Genomic DNA, 20925 nt, shown 5'->3' on the forward strand with positions numbered 1-20925 from the left:
GGCTTGAGCCAAAGTGGCAAATTGCAGAAGGTGCGTGCGATTACGACAAAGGACGCACCAGACTTGGTTGAGTGGCTCACTCAGCCTTACTCTTCTTCACCCTCCGCTCAGTGCTCTCTATCTCGGTGCTGGTGTCAGTGCTCTCTCTCTATCTCGGTGCTGGTGTCAGTGCTCTCTCTCTATCTCGGTGCTGGTGTGGTGTCAGTGCTCTCTATCTCGGTGCTGGTGTGGTCTCAGTGCTCTCTATCATGGTGCTGGTGTCAGTGCTCTCTATCACGGTGCTGGTGTCAGTGCTCTCTATCACGGTGCTGGTGTGGTGTCAGTGCTCTCTATCTCAGTGCTGGTGTCAGTGCTCTCTATCTCGGTCCTGGTGTCAGTGCTCTCTATCATGGTGCTGGTGTCAGTGCTCTCTATCACGGTGCTGGTGTCAGTGCTCTCTATCACGGTGCTGGTGTCAGTGCTCTCTATCACGGTGCTGGTGGTGTCAGTGCTCTCTATCTCGGTGCTGGTGTCAGTGCTCTCTATCTCTGTGCTGGTGTCAGTGCTCTCTATCACGGTGCTGGTGTTAGTGCTCTCTATCACGGTGCTGGTGTCAGTGCTCTCTATCTCAGTGCTCATGTCAGTGCTCTCTATCATGGTGCTGGTGTCAGTGCTTTCTATCTCGGTGCTAGTGTCAGTGCTCTATATCACGGTGCTCGTGTCAGTGCTCTCTATCACGTTGCTGGTGTCAGTGCTCTCTATCTCGGTGCTGGTGTCAGTGCTCTCTATCACGGTGCTGGTGTCAGTGCTCTCTATCATGCTGCTGGTGTCAGTGCTCTCTATCTCGGTGTTGGTGTCAGTGCTCTCTATCACGGTGCTGATGTCAGGGCTCTCTATCTCAGTGCTGCTGTCAGTGCTCTCTATCATGGTGCTGATGTCAGTGCTCTCTATCACGGTGCTGGTGTCAGTGCTCTCTATCACGGTGCTGGTGTCAGTGCCCAATCTCTATCGCGGTGCTGGTTTCAGACAGTGAGGGAGATAGCAGAGGAGAAGCCAATCAGCAGGCAGTGCCAGCACCATGGCTGAGGATCAGCACTGGACTGGCACCTCCGGACCACCGCAGTGGAGCTCTGCATAGGTGGGGGTAAGGGCCGGGCAGAGGGAGGGGCTCAAGCACAGGTTGGCACACTGGGACACTGGCATAGGACTGTGCTGCCCTGACTGTGGCACTGATCATCTCCTGCACCCCCTTCATAGCCTGGCTTGACCTTGCCTCTCCTCCATGGCTTTCATGCACTCCTGAATTATCAAAAATTCAGAGATAAAAAAAGAATGCTTCTCGTTGTCGATCCCAGATTCACTTAATACTTCTGGTATGTCAGTGTCCATGTTGTGGGACTATGTGTGCACAGCTAGTAAGCATTTTGTGGCTGAAAATATGACCAGGAGGTTTTTTACTGTTCGCCTGCCATTAAAGTCAATGGGGCCCGCCGCTATCTTTGGGGTTCACAAACTTTTGGCCGCGTTCACGGTTCGGGTTCGCGAAACGCCCCATCAGAAGTTCGTCCATCACTACACAGAATCATTTTACTCTATATTTTACTGCTTTATACTGGCTGGTGTGCAGTACAGATATCTATCTGCAGACTTTTCGCTGTACATGCGTGGCTTCGGAAAAAGTTCTACATTCATCTTCTGAATATACAGACACATACTTCAAGATCCTACTGAGAATGATCCCTTAAATTTCACATTTGCTTAAACCTCTAAAAATAACATTAAAGCAAGCTCTTAGTTACAAGCCTTCATACTGTAATACAGGACTCTTTTTTTTCTCATGAGCTCTGGGAAAACCACTAGCTAGATAGAGGATAGGCTACTCGGCGCCACAAGCTTTTTTTGGATACGTTTACCACAGAGTGATCAGAGCAGAATAAAACCGCATTATTGGCCAATATAAGCAGACTAGGAAAGGGAAAGCAGTTGTAAGTCTTAACAATGACACAAAGCATAGGAGATGATTGACTGTCTGACTAAGACATATGTAATAGGATTTATAAGTTGGTAAAATTCCCCAATGTATTCAAGTACATTAATGCAGTTTCAGAAATATTTGAATTTATTTTTCTGATAAGTGACCCTGTGCCTTAAACTATAAATGTATAGTCCTCCTTAAAGTGGAACTAAACTTACTGCATCAACCTTTTTTGATCCCTTCCACCTCCGTGCACAGATGCACTGCCAGTCTCTGCCAGGTCATAGATACCTGGAAGACAGTGGTGGTGTATGTGCACAGTCTCCAGGGTTTATAAAAAGGTGATGCGGAACAGGGTGTTGTATGTGTATGTAAACCCTGCTTTGTAAACCATGCAATTAGTAGACAGGACTGGCCATTAATGCTCCAAAGGGGGAAGCAAGGAGGTTAATCCTGCACCTCCCAGTTAAAGATCAGGATTCCCTTGACAAGATAGTTAACTATGTAGATGTAGTGGTAACACTAGGGTACCCCTGGGCCCAATTCGTAAGCAGAAAGTAAGTATAGAGCAGTAGAATCCATTCTACAATATACACTGTAACTGCATGACATGGAAATGGAGATATGCCACATGGAAAGTGGCCGAGTAGGAGGGTCTGACTGGGGTGATGCAGATAGATGGCTGAAGGAACAATTTGTGGATGGACTGTTGTCCAACAAAGTCAGAAAAACATAGAAGAACACCCAATTTAAAGTTCCACAAACTTTTAGGAGTGGTAAAACATTGACATACAGGCTTGGACACACCAATGGCCATCATAGGCAGGAAAAGGTTAGGCTCACTTGCAATAGGACAGACAGTTCCATGGGAAGTTGCCATCAGCTGCAGATAGAATTATCAGAGTGGAAGTACAGAAATTAATACTTCACCAAAGGGCAGTGGAGGCATGCAAGGTCACTATCCCTGTGCTGTTGCTGTCAAAAGTTTAGCCATCTCCTGGGGCATTTCCCCAGTCATACACAAAGGAAGCCATTAAACTAAAGTGTCCCACTGCCAATAGTTACTCAGTGGGGCAGCAAAGTAGAAAGACTCCCCATTCAAGAACTGAAGATGTGGTGACTGTCCTGCTGTGGGTAATGCCTCTGAGAGGGGGGTGGTCACAGGTGATTCTGTGCATGAATGCCATCTGGGATCTAAGAATTTAGATGCTAAAGGGATGTCCTGCACACTTGGGCCCACCAAGGAAACCAGGCAAGAAGTGGCTCCATTTGTCAACAGGACTCTCGCAATGGTCTGACAAGGTATCATACCAGTTTGAATCCATAATACCAGACTCCTCCACTCTATTTGTTTCTTGAAACTGCGTTGAATGACCTGGCCCTAACCATGTAAGTGCTTTCACCCTAGGTGAGGCACAGAGTGATCTGAGAATTTCATGGTCTTGCTATGTGGCAAAAGTAAACATAATTTAGAGGCTTGCAAGAAAGAAATGAGAGTGAGCAGGAGAGCAAATACACAGAGGAATTGATACCCATAAAGTTAGAAGCAGTAAGCGGATATTGGATAAGTGGTCAGATGTGTTCTCACAGGGGGACCATAACCACAGATGAAGCAATGGGACTGAACATGAGATACCCAAAGGAATCCTCCCTTCTGGGAGATATAGAAAAGCATACCTCCACACCACTACCAAATAGTCAAGCAGATGCTAGAACAGATGAAACAAGAGGTGACTGAAGAGACCAAAAGCCGCTGGGTGGCTCACGAGGGAGGACTTCTAGGAGTAGAAGAATCCCTGTCTCCTCTAGGACGGGACAAATTTTTCTCCGCACTCAATCTTGCCAGCAGGTATTGGCATATCCTTATTAAAATGGGGTTGCTCCAATTTCAAAGTAATCTCTTTGGGCCTAACAATGTGCCCATTGCATTCCAGAGGATGATCGAACACTTCCATCCTGGTTACTATTTATCTTCAAAATGTAGTGGGGTTTTCTCCTATATTCAAGGACCATCTTCAATGCATGGATGCAGTGTTGGCACAGGAGCACCAGTATGGGCTGAAATACCTTTGTGAGATTGAGCCCAATCCCAAGAAAAGACAATACAAAAATGGAGGCCCCTATCGGCTGTGACCAAAGTCAGAACTTTTTTGCATTTTATCAAGCAATATGCCCATCACTCTGCTCTGATTCAAAAGCTCCTACATGAGGCAGGCCACAAGGGGGGGACTCCGTGAAAGTGAAATGGGGATTGCAACGTGAGGCATTTAAGTACTTGAAGAAGAAGCTGATGTGTTTACCTTTGCTTATTTCTCCCATCCATCCCAGCTAAGAACTGATACCTGTACTCAGGGCCTAGGGGCCATACTCTAGTAGGGAAAAGATGGCCAGGAGAAGGTCATCGCCTATGCCATTCAAAGTCTACATGTGGCCAAGAAAAACCCTGCAAATTACAGCCCCTTCAACCTGTTGGTCTTGAGATGTGCAATTGCTGAACTCTTGATCTATAGTCAGGTAACTGTGCAGAGGCTGAGATGACTTAATTTGCAGTAAAGATGTCATCATCAGTCTTCTGCAGGCAGAAGGAAGAATTTCCTCAGTCTACCCTCCCCCTGTGATTACTCGAATTGTAAAGTTTTAGCAAGTAACAAAATGAGAGACAAGATGTGGACATTCAGCCTTAGATGAAATCAGAACAAGATGCCCAGGAGAAGGTCATCACCTATGCCATTTTAAATCTACATGTGGCCATGAAGAACCCTGCAAACTGAAGCCCCTTCATGCTGTTGGCCTTGGTGTGTGCAATTGCTGAACTCTTGAGCTCTAGGCAGGTAACTACTTTGGGAAGATTCCAGAGGTTTCCACTAGTTACAGGCTTTTTTTGGAAGCCTTATCATGTTCTAATTTCTAGATATATAGAAGCTTTCACAGATATAATGTGACGACCTTTCTACTACTATTATGGCCAGAACAGTTCCCACTCCGTTTTTTGCTGATTTCTTCATAAGGATGTATTCCCCTTGCTCTAGCTACTGAGTGCAAAATACAATAAAATAAAAGAATAATGACAGCACATCAAATTTCTCAGTATAGATTTGGCACTAATAACAACCCTAACCCAAATGTTATTCAATGTACGTTGCATCAGATGGAGCTTGTTCTCAGTGCAACACTGTGATATATGGGCAGTGTGCTGCTGTGGCAAGGCAAGTGAATTACGTATTAGTATAATGTCAGTACTACAATTTCATTCCAAGAGTCACCTAATAAATATGATGTTTTTCCTATTTCAAATATTTGCATAAAACACATTACATGTTCCTCTCATATAGACATAACATCTTATGTGGGGTAAGAAAACACTGTATTACTTTTAGGCCAGTTAAAACTAATCTTATATGCATTTATATTAGTGCTCATTTAACAGCTCAGCATATAGTCAGCCATATACATTATTAGCAGTCGTATCATTTATTATACACACATACTTATAGCAAACCTTTTAATCAGTTAAAAAAAAATTGTAATATAAAACCATGTGTTAATGTGTTTTCAATTGCCCCAGGAGCTCAATAACCTTAGATATGCAAGTATTAACTTCAAAAACAAGATTGATGCAATTATTTTTGACATCTCCACTGCACAGATATCTATCCCACTTAACATACCCTGTCCAAAACCACATTTAATAAATTCCTCTCTTGTCCATGTTACTACGGAACAGATGACCAAACTTTTCTCAGAAGCTCACCTTACCACCTGTCCTCTGGACCCTGTTTCTTTGCAAATACTATGGTCACCCTCTTCCTCTATCCTATTCTCCCTCATTTACATCCTAAATCTCTCCCTCTCTATTGGTCCACTCAATAAAAAATATTAAAAGCCAGCAGCTACAAATACTGCAGCTGCTGACTTTTTTTATAAATGGACACCTGATAAATGGACACTTACCTGTCCAGGGTGCCCGCGATGTCAGCAGCTGGAAGCTGATCAATCACTCAGCTCTCGGCTGCTGCCGCTGCCATCTTCGGTGAGGGAATCAGGAAGTGAAGCGTTGCGGCTTCACTTCCGGGTTCCCTACTGAGCATGCGCGAGTCGCGCTTCCCATCCTAGCTGGTCCCCGCTGTGATCTGGGACCTGTGACCTGCGGGTATCTGCACCCCTTCCCCCCTGAAAGGTGCCAAATGTAACACCGAAGGGGGGAGGGTTCCAAAAAGTGGAGGTTCCATTTTTGTGTGAACCTTCTCTTTAAAGCAGAGTCCCCCCCCCCCCCCCAGCAAAAATTTAAAGTCAGCAGCAGCACATACTTTAGCTGCTGCCTTTTTTATATTGGGACACTTACCTGTCCTTGAATCCAGCGATATCGGCACCCCAGTTGATGTTTCTATTGGCCTCCGCCATTGGCTGTGAGGGAAACCGGCGGTGAAGCCTTGCAGCTTCAGAGCTGGTTCCCTACTGCGCATGTGTGAAGTGCGCGGCGCTTTCTGAATGGCCCTGGAGGGGGAGGAGAGAGGGGGCCGAATCTCGCCGCTCCCCCCTGAAAGGTGCTAAATGTGGCACTGAAAGCGGGGCTTCCACTTTTGGGTAGAACTCCACTTTAAAATGCCCTCATTGGACCCCACCAGCCTGAATAACTTAAGACCAATTTCTTTACTCCTATTTACTTTTACCTTTTAGAACACCTAGTATACAACCATCTGAGTCCTACCTCACTGACAACAACCTCCTTGACTGCTTACAGTCTGGTTTTTGCTTGCAACACTCCACAGAAACAGTTCTACAAAAACTACACTATCGATGTACTAATTGTTAAATCCAATGGCCACTACACCATACTCATCCTACTAGACTTTTCTGCTGCCTTCGATACTGTTGATCACCCACTCCTCTTGAAAAAAAACGTCACTGCCTTGGCCTTCCAGACTCTGCTCTCCTATCTATCACAGTATTCCTTCGGTGCTGCCTACAACTCTGCCTCCTCCTCTCTGCTTCCTCTTTATCTGGGGTCCCCCCAAGGTTCTGTACTGGGAGCCCTTCTCCTCTCCATCTACACCTCGTCTTTGATCACGTGCTAAACTCCCACTGCTTCCAATACTATCTCTATGCTGATGACAAATATCTCTCTCTAATCCTCAGTCTCCTCTCACATTACTAACTTAATAACTGACATATCACTGTGGATGTCAAACCACTTCCTCAAATTCAACCTTTCTAAAATTGAGCTCATAATATTCCTCCCCACGTGTGCCCCCTCCCCTGACTTTTCCATCAAGATCATAAGTACAACTATAATTCCTTCCCCTCGTACCTGGGTGCTAGGTATAATCCTAGACTCTGACCTGTCCTTTCCAAATCCAATCACTGTCCACATCTTGTAGACTTCACCCTGATAGCATCTCCAAAATACACCCATTTTTAGTGTCTGCCATCCCACTCTGCCAATCCCTTCACTAGCTTCTGATTGCCCAGCGAATTAAATTCAAAATACTAACATCAACATACAAAGCCATTTACAACTCTATCCTAAGCTACATCACCAATCTTGTCACAATATATCACCCAAACTGTCCTCTCCGCTCCTCCAAAGACCTCCTGCTCTCTAGCTCCCTTGTCTCCTCCTCCCATACTCATCTCCAGGACTTCTCCAGAGCATCTCCCATCCTATGGAACTCTCTACCTCAGTCTGTCTGGCTATCTCCTACTCTGTCCACTTATAGGCAATCCCTGAAAACAAATCTCTTCAGGTAAGCCTTTCCTGAATTTAGCTAACAACTGAATCTTTTATTTCTCCTATCAGGTCATCCCTCACAGTTATTTCTTTTTGTTCCACTTGCCCCGCCCTATTACATTGGAAGCTCATAAGAGCAGCGCCCTCCTAATGCCTTTGTATTGAATTGTATTGTTACTGTTCTGTCTCCCTTTATATTATAAAGCACTGCACAAACTATTGGCACTATATAAATCCTGTATAATAGTAATAATACTAATTATAATAATAGTAATAATATTAATTACCTTCATAGTTGAAGACTTACCTGCTTACTACCTCATCCTACATCTAGCTATTAGTCATTGGATCCAACCATCATGCCCAATAACCAAAATATAGGCCTTTAAGATGGAAAGTCTATATATGTATGTCAGAAAATACAAAGACAGGTACAGTATCTCACAAAAGTGAGTACACCCCTCACATTTTTGTAAATATTTTATTATACCGTTCCTCATGACAACACTGAAGAAATGACACTTTTCTACAATGTAAAGTAGTGAGTGTACAGCTTGTATAACAGTGTAAATTTGTTGTCCCCTCAAACACAAATAACTCAACACACAGCCATTAATGTCTAAACTGCTGGCAACAAAAGTGAGTACACCCCTAAGTGAAAATGTCCAAATTGGGCCCAAAGTGTCAATATTTTGTGTGGCCACCATTATTTTCAAGCACTGCCTTAATTCTCTTGGGCATGGAGTTCACCAGAGCTTCACAGGTTGCCACTGGAGTTCTCTTCCAGTCCTCCATGATAACATCACAAAGCTGGTGGATTTTAGAGACCTTGCATTCCTCCACTTTCTGTTTAAGGATGCCCCACAGATGCTCAATAGGGTTTAGGACATGCTTGGCCAGTTCATCACCATTTACTTTCAGCTTGTTTAGTAAGGCAGTGGTCATCTTGGAGGTGTGTTTGTTGTTGTTATCATGTTGGAATACTGCCCTGCAGCCTAGTCTCCGAAGGGAGGGAATCATGCTCTGCTTCAGTATGGCACAGTGCATGTTGGCATTTATGGTTCCCTCAATGAACTGTAGCTCCCTAGTGCAGGCAGCACTCATGCAGCCCCAGACCATGACACTCCCACCGACATGCTTGACTGTAGGCAAGACACACTTGTCTTTGTACTCCTCACCTGGTTGCCGCCACACACGCTTGACACCATCTGAACCAAATAAGTTTATCTCATCAGACCACAGGACATGGTTCCAGTAATCCATGCCCTTAGTCTGCTTGTCTTAGCAAACTATTTACGGGCTTTCTTGTGCATCATCTTGAGCTTCCTTTTGGGATGACAGCCATGCAGACCAATTTGATGCAGTGTGCAGCGTATGGTCTGAGCATTAACAGGCTAACCCCCCACCCATTTAACCTCTGCAGCAATGCTAGCAGCACTCATATGTCTATATGTCAAAGACAACCTCTGGACATAACATGGAACACATGCATTCAACTTATTTGGTCGACCATGGCGAGGCCTGTTCTGAGTGGAACCTGGCCTGTTAAACTTCTGTATGGTCTTGGCCGCCGTGCTGCAGCTCAGTTTCAGGGTCTTGGCAATCTTCTTATAGCCTAGGTCATCTTTATATAGAGCAACAATTCTTTTTTTCAGATCCTCAGAGAGTTCTTTGCCATGAGGTGTCATGTTGAACTTCCAGTGACCAGTGTGAGAGAGAGAGAGAGCGATAACATCAAATTTAACACACCTGCTCCCCATTCACAACTGAGACCTTGTAACACTATGAGCCGCATGACACTGGGGAGGGAAAATGGCTAATTGGGTCCAATTTGAACATTTTCACTTAGGGGTATACTCAATTGTTGCCAGTTTAGACATTAATGGCTGTGTGTTGAGTTATTTTGAGGGGACAGCAATCTTACACTGTTATACAAGCTGTACACTCACTACTTCACATTGTAGCAAAGTGTCATTTCTTCAGTGTTGTCACATGCAAAGATATAATAAACTATTTACAAAAATGTAAGGGGATGTACTCACTTTTGTGAGATACTGTATGTTCAGGTTCTTTCGTTACATACAATGGCTGATTTACACTTTTTATGAGAAGAAACATTTGCTTTAAAGAAGTTAAAGTTAAAGGCAATACATTGCAGCAAGTTCCTGTTGCACTACCGAAATTCAGTGTCTTCACATCTAAGACATGTACCAGTAACTTTATTAAGAATTGTCTTTACCACCCCACAACTATCCCAATTTCCATTTTCCAGAGCATGCATGACTGTTGTCTGTGGTTAGAAAATGCATTTATTCCTTAACAGTGGCGGCTAGTGCTCAAAATGTTTGGGGGGATGCACACAAACGGAAAAATATAGACCCCCCCATGAATTGCAGCCTCACTGTGCCCATCAAACGCAGCCATTGTGCCCATCAAATGCAGTCACTGTGCCCATCAATTGCAGCCACTGTGCCCATCAAACACAGCCACTGTGCCCATCATATGCAGCCATTGTCCCCATCAAACACAGCCACTGTGCCCATCAAATGCAGCCACTTGTGCCCATCATATGCAGCCACCAGTGGCCATCATATGCAGCCACTGTGCCTACATAGTGCGCGCATCTCTGGCGGCAGCACCCCCCCCCCCACATGCTGCTCTGCACCAAAGCCACCCCCGAATGGCTTTGGCAGAGGGGACTTACCGCAGCAGCTCCTCCAGCATGTCTTCTCCAATCCTCTTCCTAATCGCCAGGCATCCAATAGGGTGGAAGTTTGTGTGAAAATAGTGAACATTAATTCGCTAGCGTCACACAATCTCTGCGCCCCGAGCCCACCCTATTTTGAAGCCTATTAGAGCCTCAGGTGCTTCAGAGAGTACTGCCCGTTCCCACCCCCTCCATAGGAATCCATGCGTCCGTTGTCCTGAAAGGGGCCGGGCGCATGGATGGGGGGGGGTGGCGCCCATGCACCCACAGTGCATGGACCGCCACTGTATCTGTGCACTAGTATACTACATGACAATTTGGTGACTACTAGTGAGTCAGGTATTATGAGCTCAGCAAGAGTCTGCAGTCTGTTTCTTGAAAGAATGGTCTTTTACTGATATGCATTTTAGTCATGCATCAGAAGAATTGCTATTTCTAATCTGCAAATTATTTAAGAAGGGATAATAGGAATACATAAAGTGTAGATTTAATTACGTATAAAGCAATTTGTCTTTATTTAAATGTATATCTAAACCCAAGAACAAATTCTTGATTAAAAAAATAATAAAGTGTCTGTAGATATTTTGGGTGAATTAAGCCTGCCATACATGGATCGAAATTTGGCCAGTTCAGCTGGGAATTTCTAACCATGTATGGGCTAGCTGATTGTACACAAGTCAATAGGTAGATCGATTTGTGTAAAACAAGCCTGTTAGGTTTTTCCTGAATGGTCAGAGCTGCCAGCTATCCGTTGACAGAATACAATAGCACAGCAGGAATGATTCCCCCCATCCACATCCATTTTTTACCTTTTCAGGCTTTTTCTCTTTTATTTATTTTTTCTGATGATTCTGCCAGTAACATACTTCCTGTGCTATGACAACATCACTCACCTTACTGTATCAGGACAGCAGAAATGGGACAGGACTACTGGGACCTACCCATGTTCTTCTGTCCATAGCATAGATGGGCGGGGTCCTGTAGTCCTCAGAAAAATATAACTGCTAACAGTAACGTACAAGCAGAAAGCACGAGAACTTATCAGCTGACAAGATTTCTGGCAAGAGCAATGTGGTTTTTTTTTTATTGAACAGAAATAACAAAATGCTTTTGATAATATATTTAGCAGAAGAAAGGGAGCACATAAAAAAAGTTAATTATTGCAAAAGGGTTTACATAACCTTTAGTGGGATGAAATATGCTGCCCCAATAAAATTATGAAAAATGTGAACTCTAAAATCATGCAGAATTTTAAATGTATTGTTTTCACACAAACAATATATTTACAAATTTATTAAAAATGGAGATAAAGTGCACTGCCATTTTCATATATGTGCTGCGCTCCTTCGCCTGAAAAGTATATTCGTTTCTATTGTACATATTACAATCTACAATGCATACTTTTATTATGCAACATTGTGCCTCATATAGGGGTGTAAATGCCCAATGTAATAATTTAAATAATTTCTATCATTTAATAATGGAGAAATTACCTGATTCTTCTGTAAAAATTCCTGTCTGGCCTTTAGACCTCTGGGTAGATGAATACTGTACAGAATGAGGTACAGTGCTAGAAGAGGGGCCAGAGAGTAGTACTGGGATGGGGGAGTGGACTGACTTCACTTACATAGAGAGAGAGACATAAATGTAGCTTTGTTTCCTTAGCAGTGACAAGTTCTCCTTTGCTGCCAGCATTGGCCCAGAGGTAACTGTGAATAACAGACTGCTTTTACCACGTAAAATCCTTAGGACATCTATGATCAGTTCACTTCCAGAACTAAACACAGCTCTCCTTTATACAGTCTGAAATTAATAAAATTATGTACATGAAAAGTAACATCCTTGCAATTTGCAAATGTCAATATGCAGATAAACATTTGCAATCAAGCAATAATAATTGTGTGCCAGTGTGAAATTAAAGTGTACCTATCAGCTAACCTGGGAACTTTAGTCTAAGATCCTACAGGGGGATGATTGTGTTGAGTGTAGCTGGGTTATATATTAATGTAGCACTTACCCCCGAAGGAGCTGCTGGTTTTTATTGGGCCTGCACTCTACCTAGAAACCCCACTGGCTTGACTCAATCCCCTTGGCACAGCTATGGTGCAATGTAATACAGTACAATATACAACAATGCAAAGTACCTTTATTATACCCTCAGGATCCACTGGCTCCACCTGGTGGGGAAAAACAGTACGCCACACAACTGGATACTTAACCAAAAATATTGTTTACTGTAAAATATTTCAATAGGTGGTTACAGTAATTGTGCTGTCATCCCAACATAGGACGACAGCACAATATATGTCAATATAACAGAATATAACAGATTATAACAGATGTATATAAATGTATTTATATGAACCTGGGAGCTCCCCTTGTTTTAAAAGCTATAAGCGAGGCCTCACTAAAGTACTTTAATCTTGGGTTTTCTTTTCTTCGCTAGCTCAAGTCACTCCTTTTTATTTGTAATCCAAAGTAAGGTGGAAAATTAAGCTGAAATGCTGCTGGTGTAATTTCAGTAACTTATTTACATGCGCTGAGACACCAAAGTAAATAGGCCTCAATCCTGTTCAATATCAGTGGCTCTGCTACGCCTCCGTGGAACTGCAGATTCCAGTGAGGCCTGTACGTGAGTCTAACTGTATGCTAAAGTTAACAGACGGTGGGCCATAGTCTGCTCACCAACTGGATCAGAGTTCCGTGTGATCACTTTGGTCCGGTGACAGTAGCTTGTCTTTCCGTCAGCTAGGCCAGGCGCTCTGTATCGCTCCACTGAATCGATCCGGTTCTCCAATTCTCAGCCGAGTGCCTTTGGACCTTCTCAATCCAGGCTACCGTCTTTCAGACTCCATCAGGTCACCTCACAAAGCGAGCAGTCTGGCACTCTGCAATAGTTGTTAGCCGCTGCCTCTCGGGACACCCCTCCACAGATCCGCACAGGCAGGTAACGTGGTCCCAAGAGACCTAAAATGGCCACTGCTGTCCCTTATATCCTCTACCTAGCATGCACTGCGTAAGAGAGTGTTCATGGATAGGTCACACACAGACTCCTTGGTAACGAGGTCAACCTTCAGAAACCAAACCAACAGTCACTTCCTGTACTTTAGGTTGTTCTGCGGTAAATGATAAACAGGTGCGCTACCCATATTTGGCCACTCGGTGGCTCTAGTGCGAAACCACAGTAATGTCCATATACCTCACATTAAAGCATGCATAATCACATCAATAACCAGTATGTCAGTGCTACATTAATATGATCTGCTATAAAGTAGACAGCGCTCTCACAGATTACGCTAGAGCAGTGTTTCTCAACCTCCTTTCAGCTAAGGCACCCTTTATAATTATGGACAGTCTGAAGGCCCTTTCTCCCACTCTAAAATCAAAAAAAAAAATACTCTAAATAGTTTTACAATGCAGCAATATCCACACCCAATGTGTCTTACATGTGGGACACAATGGGTGTCCTACATGTGGATATTGCCACTATTGCCACTATATACACTTTTACATACTGGTACTGACTAGTATTCCTATGTTTCTCTTATCCCTCAATTTCTCTCCGTCAGTTAGCTCATGTGACTCCAGTGATGAGAGAGCAGCAGAGAAGGGTTAAACAAGGATACCTACTTTGCAGCTATGCTTCATTTAAAGTCCCACCTTATTCTCTTTATAATAAGGATGCTGTGGAGGCAACAGATGTCCTCCCTATCTACTGATGACTTCATTGGTTGTTAGGATGCCAGTGTCTAGAAAGTCATAATTGTACATATTGAAATCCCATGGCTTTGTGTAACTTTAGCGGTCTCCCCGACTTCCAAGGGCCTGATGGTGACCCCCAGAGCGAGGGAGAACTGACATTTCTCCTCAGAGTGCAGGTTACTAGGTATAGTGGGTGTGGTGCAAGGTGAAAAGATTGGGCGCCAGTCACTTTTTGTAAAGAGTTTTTCTCTTAATAGGAATGATGAGAGAGATGGTGAGGGCTCAGGACACTCTTAGGCAAAGGCAATAGCAATTAGGCAAACTCTGTAGACTAAGCAGACAGCAATACAGATAAAGGGCCTTTAAGCTAAATGCAGAAATCTATAGCAACAACTTCTCTCACAGTATCCCCCTGTAGATCTTCCAGCTTAACCCACAGTATCCTCTTGTAGATCTTCCAGCTTAACTTACAGTATACCGCTGTAGATCAATAAGCTCAGCTTGCCGTCTCTCACAAGACTTCTTGGATTCTCAGCTACCTGCTGGATCCCTCAAGCTTCACCCACAGCTAACCTCTGTATTTATCTTCAAGCTTTACTTACAGCTACAAGCCATACACCTTCAAGCTTTACTCAAAGCTACCCGCTGTATTCCTGGATCTGTCTCCACTGAAGCTTTCCCACTTACTTCTCTGTCCCCGGCCAGTGAAGCGCCTACTCTGATATTCCTTCAGGACTTCATCCCTTCCAAACTTGCCTCTGGTAACATGAGTGGTCATCCCTTTGTGGCAACTGCTTCTCCTTTACCTCCGACAGTGATCAGGCTCCCCTCGGGCTGAGCCTCTAACACACGCGGTTCCACCCCAGGCTTCGTGCTTAATCTTTTCTGCTCTTCCTTTGCGAAACCCTGAACTACTGAATAGGCCTTACGTAGACCTAGCAGCCAGTATTACTCCTGGATAGGGATGAGCCGAACACCCCCCGGTTCGGTTCGCACCAGAACTTTCGAACAGACCCCACGTTCGTTACGAACGTTAGAACCCCATTGAAGTCTATGGGACTCGAACGTTCGAAATGGAAAGTGCTAATTTTAATGGCTAATATGCAAGATACTGTCCTAAAAAGGGTTTGGGGACCTGGCTCCTGCCCCAGGGGACATGGGTCAATGCCTAAAATGTTTTTAAAAATGGCCGTTTTGGCGGGAGCACTGATTTTAATGACGATTAAAGTGAAAAAAAAAGTGCAATATTCCTTTAAATATGGTGCCTGGGGGGTGTCTGTAGTATGCATGTGAAGTGCCACGTGTTTCCCATGTTTAGAGCAGTCCCTGCACAAAATGACATTAAACGGAAATAACACCATTTAAAACTGCTTGCGGTTTTAATGTTATATCTGGTTCCTGCAATATGGTTGAAAATCATTGAGAAAAATGGCATGGGTAGCCCTCCCTGCCCATTACCAGCCTATTTGGGTCTTGTACGCATATTAAGGGGAACCCCGTACCCATATTAAAAAAAGGAAATGCGTGTGGCCCCCAGGCCCTATATACTCAGAACAGCAGTATACAGGCGGTGCAAACAAGACAGGGACTGTGTAGGTTTGTTGTGTTAAGTTGAATCTGTTTGTAATTTTCAACTGGTACATTTTTAAAGTGTAGCTCCAGTCAAAAAAACTATTTTTAAGCTTTTTGGAAAACATGGGAAGGGTTATCACCCCTGTATAATTTGTTTTGTCGTCCATCTTTTTTCATCTCACTTGCTGTTGTCTCCTTCCGTTTGCAAGTAGGAGATGTTTGTAAATTGGATGTTTGAAAGTAGGGGCCTGCCCTATATGCTCTGCAGAAATGGCGGAACAAGGTGTTGGTTTTGCCACAACATTGTAAGCCCTCAAAGTGACTCTTGGTAGGCGCTGGAGCGCCCTGCTGTGAACGATTATATCAAGAATTGTAATTACATGCCATTGTTGAACAGTGGTAGAAAAATTGACCTTTGGTGGTTGTGGTGCTGGTGCCACAACACTATAAGTCCTCACCGTTACTCTGGGTGGGCACAGGAAGGGGCCCTCCTGTGAAATATTATATCAAGAATTGTAATTACATGTCCCTGTTAAACAGGGGCAGAAAAATTGGGCCTTAGGCACTGGTGCCATCACACTGCAACCTCTGCCATATACTCTAGTTTTATTGCAGGAATTAGCCCTGCTGCAAAGCATTGCATCAAAAATTGTACTTAAACGCCCCTGTTAAACAGGTGCAGAAAAATTGGGCCTTAGGCACTGGTGCCACCACACTCCAACCTCTGCCATATACTCTAGTTTTATTGCAGGAATTAGCCCTGCTGGAAAGCATTGCATCAAAAATTGTACTTAAACGCCCCTGTTAAACAGGGGCAGAAAAATTGGGCCTTAGGCACTGGTGCTGGTGCCACCACACTCCAACCTCTGCCATATACTCTAGTTTTATTGCAGGAATTAGCACTGCTGCAAAGCATTGCATCAAAAATTGTACTTAAACGCCCCTGTTAAACAGGGGCAGAAAAATTGGGCCTTAGGCACTGGTGCTGGTGCTACCACACTCCAACCTCTGCCATATACTCTAGTTTTATTGCAGGAATTAGCCCTGCTGCAAAGCATTGCATCAAAAATTGTAATTAAACGCCCCTGTTAAACAGGGGCAGAAAAATTGGGCTGCTGGCATCACCCAGAACCAAAAATGTTCTTCCAACATATCAGCGGAGGAAGAATAGGATAGACAATCAACATAACAGGACAGTCACTCAGCATCAGCATAGGCAGTCTTGAAGGGATGTGATATTTCAAAAAAAATTATTCGGTTACATCAGCTTCAGGTGCTTGGTAGCTGTGGGTGATCCAAGACTGATTCATCTTGATGAAGGTCAGTCGATCAACTGATTCGGTGGACAGGCGCACCCTGTGATCGGTAACCAAGCCACCAGCAGCACTGAAGGTGCGTTCCGAAAGAACGCTGGATGCAGGACAGGCCAGTAGCTCAATTGCATACTGTGCAAGCTCTGGCCAGTGATCCATCCTCAAGACCCAGTAAGCCAGAGGATTTTCAGTGGGAAAGGTGTCCAAGTCTGACCTTGCCCCTAGGTATTCCTGCACCATGTAAATTAGACGCTGGCGATGGGTGCTGGAACCAATCATACCTTGGGGCTGCGGACTAAAAAATTCTCTGAAAGCATCAGTCAGACGGCCACCTTCTCCACCGCTCCTTCTGACTGATGCCTCAGCAACACGTTGTCCAGGACCAGGAGTTTGTGACCTCCCAGTCTCTGGGAACACGTTGCACAGAGCTTTCTGCAAGGCCTCCCGGAGATGTCTCATCCTCTGCTCCCTCTGCGATGGCAAGATAAGGTCGGCAACCTTACCCTTGTACCGTGGATCAAGGAGAGTGGCCAGCCAGTAATGGTCCCTCTCCTTGATCCGAAGAATACGAGGATCCTTCCGCAGGCTTTGCAGGATCAGGGAGGCCATGCAGCGTAGGTTAGCTGAGGCATTCGGTCCGGAGTCCTCTGGGTCACTAAGGACAACATGATCCGCAGCTACCTCCTCCCAGCCACGTACAAGTCCACGTGTTTCTTGGGACTGTAAATCATCCCTATAAGACTGCTGCTGCTGATGCTGATGCTGAGTGCCAGCCTCCACCTCCATGCTGACACAATCATCCTCCTCCTCCTCTTCCTCCTCCTCACCCTCTTCCTGTGTGATGGGTGGCACAGCAGGAACACTGTCTGGATAAAGGGGGCCTTGAGAGGCAAGGAAGTCCTCCTCTTCCTGCCTCTGTTCTGCCTCAAGTGCCCTGTCCATTATTCCACGCAGCGTATGCTCCAAGAGGTGGACAAGAGGTACAGTGTCACTGATGCATGCACTGTCACTGCTCACCATCCTTGTGGCCTCCTCAAACGGTGACAGGACAGTGCATGCATCCCTGATCATGCCCCACTGGCGTGGTGAGAAAAAACCAAGATCCCCTGACCCTGTCCTGGTGCCGTAGTCGCACAGGTACTCATTGATGGCCCTCTGCTGCGTGTGCAGCCGCTGCAGCATGGCCAATGTTGAGTTCCATCTGGTGGGCATGTCACATATAAGGCGGTTCTTGGGCAGGTTCAACTCCTTTTGGAGCTCAGCCAGCCGAGCACAGGCATTAAATGATCGGCGGAAATGCACACAGACTTTCCTGGCCTGCTTCAGGACATCATGTAAGCCGGGGTACCTGCCCAAGAACCGCTGCACCACCAGGTTAAGGACGTGAGCTACACAGGGCACATGGGTCAGTTGTCCCTGTCGGAGGGCGGAGAGGAGGTTGGTGCCATTGTCGCAAACCACCATTCCTGGCTTAAGCTGGCGTGGCGTCAACCACCTCTCGGCCTGCCCCTGCAGAGCTGACAAAACATCCGCCCCAGTGTGGCTCCTGTCCCCCAAACAAACCAGCGCAAGCACGGCATGGCATCGTTTTGCCTGCGTACTTGCGTAGCCCCTGGAACGCCTACGGAGCACCGCTGGTTCTGAGGACAGAGCACTGGAAGAGGCCATGGAGGAAGAAGAAGAGGAGGAGAGAGGTGTGTCACAACCAATAGTAGCATTTTGGAGGCGTGGTGGCGGAACAACCTCCAACACTACTGCACCTTGTCCTGCATCCTTCCCAGCAGCCAGAAGAGTGACCCAATGGGCCGTGAAAGACAGGTAACGTCCCTGTCCATGCCTGCTGGACCATGAGTCAGCGGTAATATGCACCTTACCGCTGACCGCCCTGTCCAGCGAGGCAAGGACATTGCCTTCCACATGCCGGTAGAGAGCCGGAATCGCCTTCCGTGAGAAAAAGTGGCGTTTGGGGACCTGCCACTGAGGAACCGCACATTGTACAAACTCACAGAAGGGGGCCGAGTCTACCAACTGAAAAGGCAGCAGTTGAAGTGCTAGCAATTTAGCCAAGCTAGCATTCAACCGCTGGGCATGTGGATGGCTGGGAGTAAACTTCTTCCGCCGGTCCAGCAGCTGGGGCAGGGACATTTGCCTGCTATAATCGGATGTGGATGTACCACTAGCAGAGTTTCCGGAAGCACTTGGCTGTGACACACCTAATTCTACACCTTCATTCCTCTCAGAGCAGGTTTCAGAGAGGACTGAAGGTCTAGTGGGGTTGGAGATGCCAGCTGATGAGGAGCAAGGAGAGGTCCGCTTTGTTCTTTGGTGTGGGTCTTTGAGGTACGCTTGCCAACGAGCTGCATGGCAGGTCAACATATGTCTGGTCAAGCATGTGGTGCCCAAGCGGCTGATGTTTTGGCCACGTGAGATACGCTTGAGACATATGTTGCAAATAGCAGCGGTGCGATCTGATGCACTCGTCTCAAAAAAGGCCCACACCAAAGAACTTTTAGAATAACGCGCAGAGGAAGCGCTCTGCGCAGGCGGAGCTCTGCGGTGTGATTCAGTCGGTGTGCTGCCCCTAAGCTGGCCCCCGGAGGGCATCCTGCCTCGTTGGACATGTGCCTCCTCCTCCTCCTCCTCCTCCCTCCTTCCAGGCACCCACGTGGAGTCAGTGCCCTCATCATCCCCTCCCTCTTCATCGCTGTAGCAAACCTGGCAGTATGCTGCAGCTTGTGGAACATGACTGCCAGATTGCTGTCCTTCTTGAGCATCCCCCCTCTCTGCGCTCACGCTACTGCCTTCCTCTAGCTGAGTGTCATCATCAGAGCCCACCAAACACTGGGCATCCTCCTGGAGCATGTACCCAACACTGTGCTCAAAGAGTTCAGGAGACTCCTCAGGAGGACGTGGTGGGTCTAGGGAAGGAGTCACTGATGATGACATTGAGAGGAGGGAAGACGATGCGTTGGCAGCTGCTTTGCTACTACCCTGAGACTGGGTGAGAGAGGATGAGGAGGATGAAGAGGGCTTGGTCATCCACTCTACCAAGTCGTTGGCATGTTGCGGTTCAACATGTCCAGCTGCAGAAAAGAAGGACAAGCATGTCCCATGGCCACGTGCTGATGACAATGCACCGCGTCCACGACCAGCACTGTTGTCTCTAGACACAGAGCCTGCTTGCCCTCTTTTATCGGCTCGCGCCTGTCTGCCTCTCCTTGCTGGCCTTCCAGACATGGTAATGGCCTGAAGGGAGTTGGGTAAAACAGTAGTTGGGTAGTTTATATTGTGCTGGAGGCACACAACACCCACTAACTCCTGCAGATGCCTTTTTTATAGAACAGCAGAGATAAACGGGTATATACAGATGTATACTGTGCTGTGCTGGAAGCACACACAACTTCCAATAACTCCTGCAGATGGCAATTGGGCTCAAATAGAGAACAGCTATGTAGGTGGATTATAGCGGTATGTACTGGGTACAGAGCACGCAGACAGCACGCACTATCTCCTGACACTACTGACTGCAAGCTCTATTATTAAAGATGGACCACTAGCTATATAGGTGAGGTGAATATCACGGTGTATACTGCGGTCAGGGCACGCAGACAATAACCAGAAAACAGCAGAGTTAAAGGGGTATATACAGATGTATACTGTGCTGTGCTGGAAGCACACACAACTTCCAATAACTCCTGCAGATGACAATTGGGCCCAAATAGAGAACAGCTATGTAGGTGGATTATAGCGGTATGTACTGGGTACAGAGCACGCAGACAGCACGCACTATCTCCTAACACTACTGACTGCAAGCTCTATTATTAAAGCTAGATCACTAGCTATATAGGTGAGGTGAATATAGTGGTGTATACTGCGGTCAGGGCACAGACAATAACCACTACACAAGAGCAAGATAGGAAATCAGCCAAAAACGATTGGTGTGTAACTG

The 20925-nt window shown here is 45.8% G+C and overlaps 1 protein-coding gene across 1 annotated transcript in view; it reads right to left on the reverse strand.

Annotated features, from left to right (window-relative positions):
- SCRG1 (stimulator of chondrogenesis 1) overlaps positions 1 to 12013 on the reverse strand; it is a 42720-nt gene extending 30707 nt beyond the window's left edge. The window contains exon 1 of the mRNA XM_077478576.1: positions 11883 to 12013. The gene's annotated coding sequence lies outside the window, so the exon portion shown is untranslated. The remainder of the gene's footprint in view (positions 1 to 11882) is intronic.
- Positions 12014 to 20925: the final 8912 nt, after the last annotated feature.

Source organism: Lithobates pipiens, unplaced genomic scaffold (genome assembly GCF_037356315.1).
Source record: "Lithobates pipiens isolate NorthernLeopardFrog02 unplaced genomic scaffold, aLitPip1_a1.2 Scaffold_13, whole genome shotgun sequence".
NCBI classification, from domain to species: domain Eukaryota; kingdom Metazoa; phylum Chordata; class Amphibia; order Anura; family Ranidae; genus Lithobates; species Lithobates pipiens.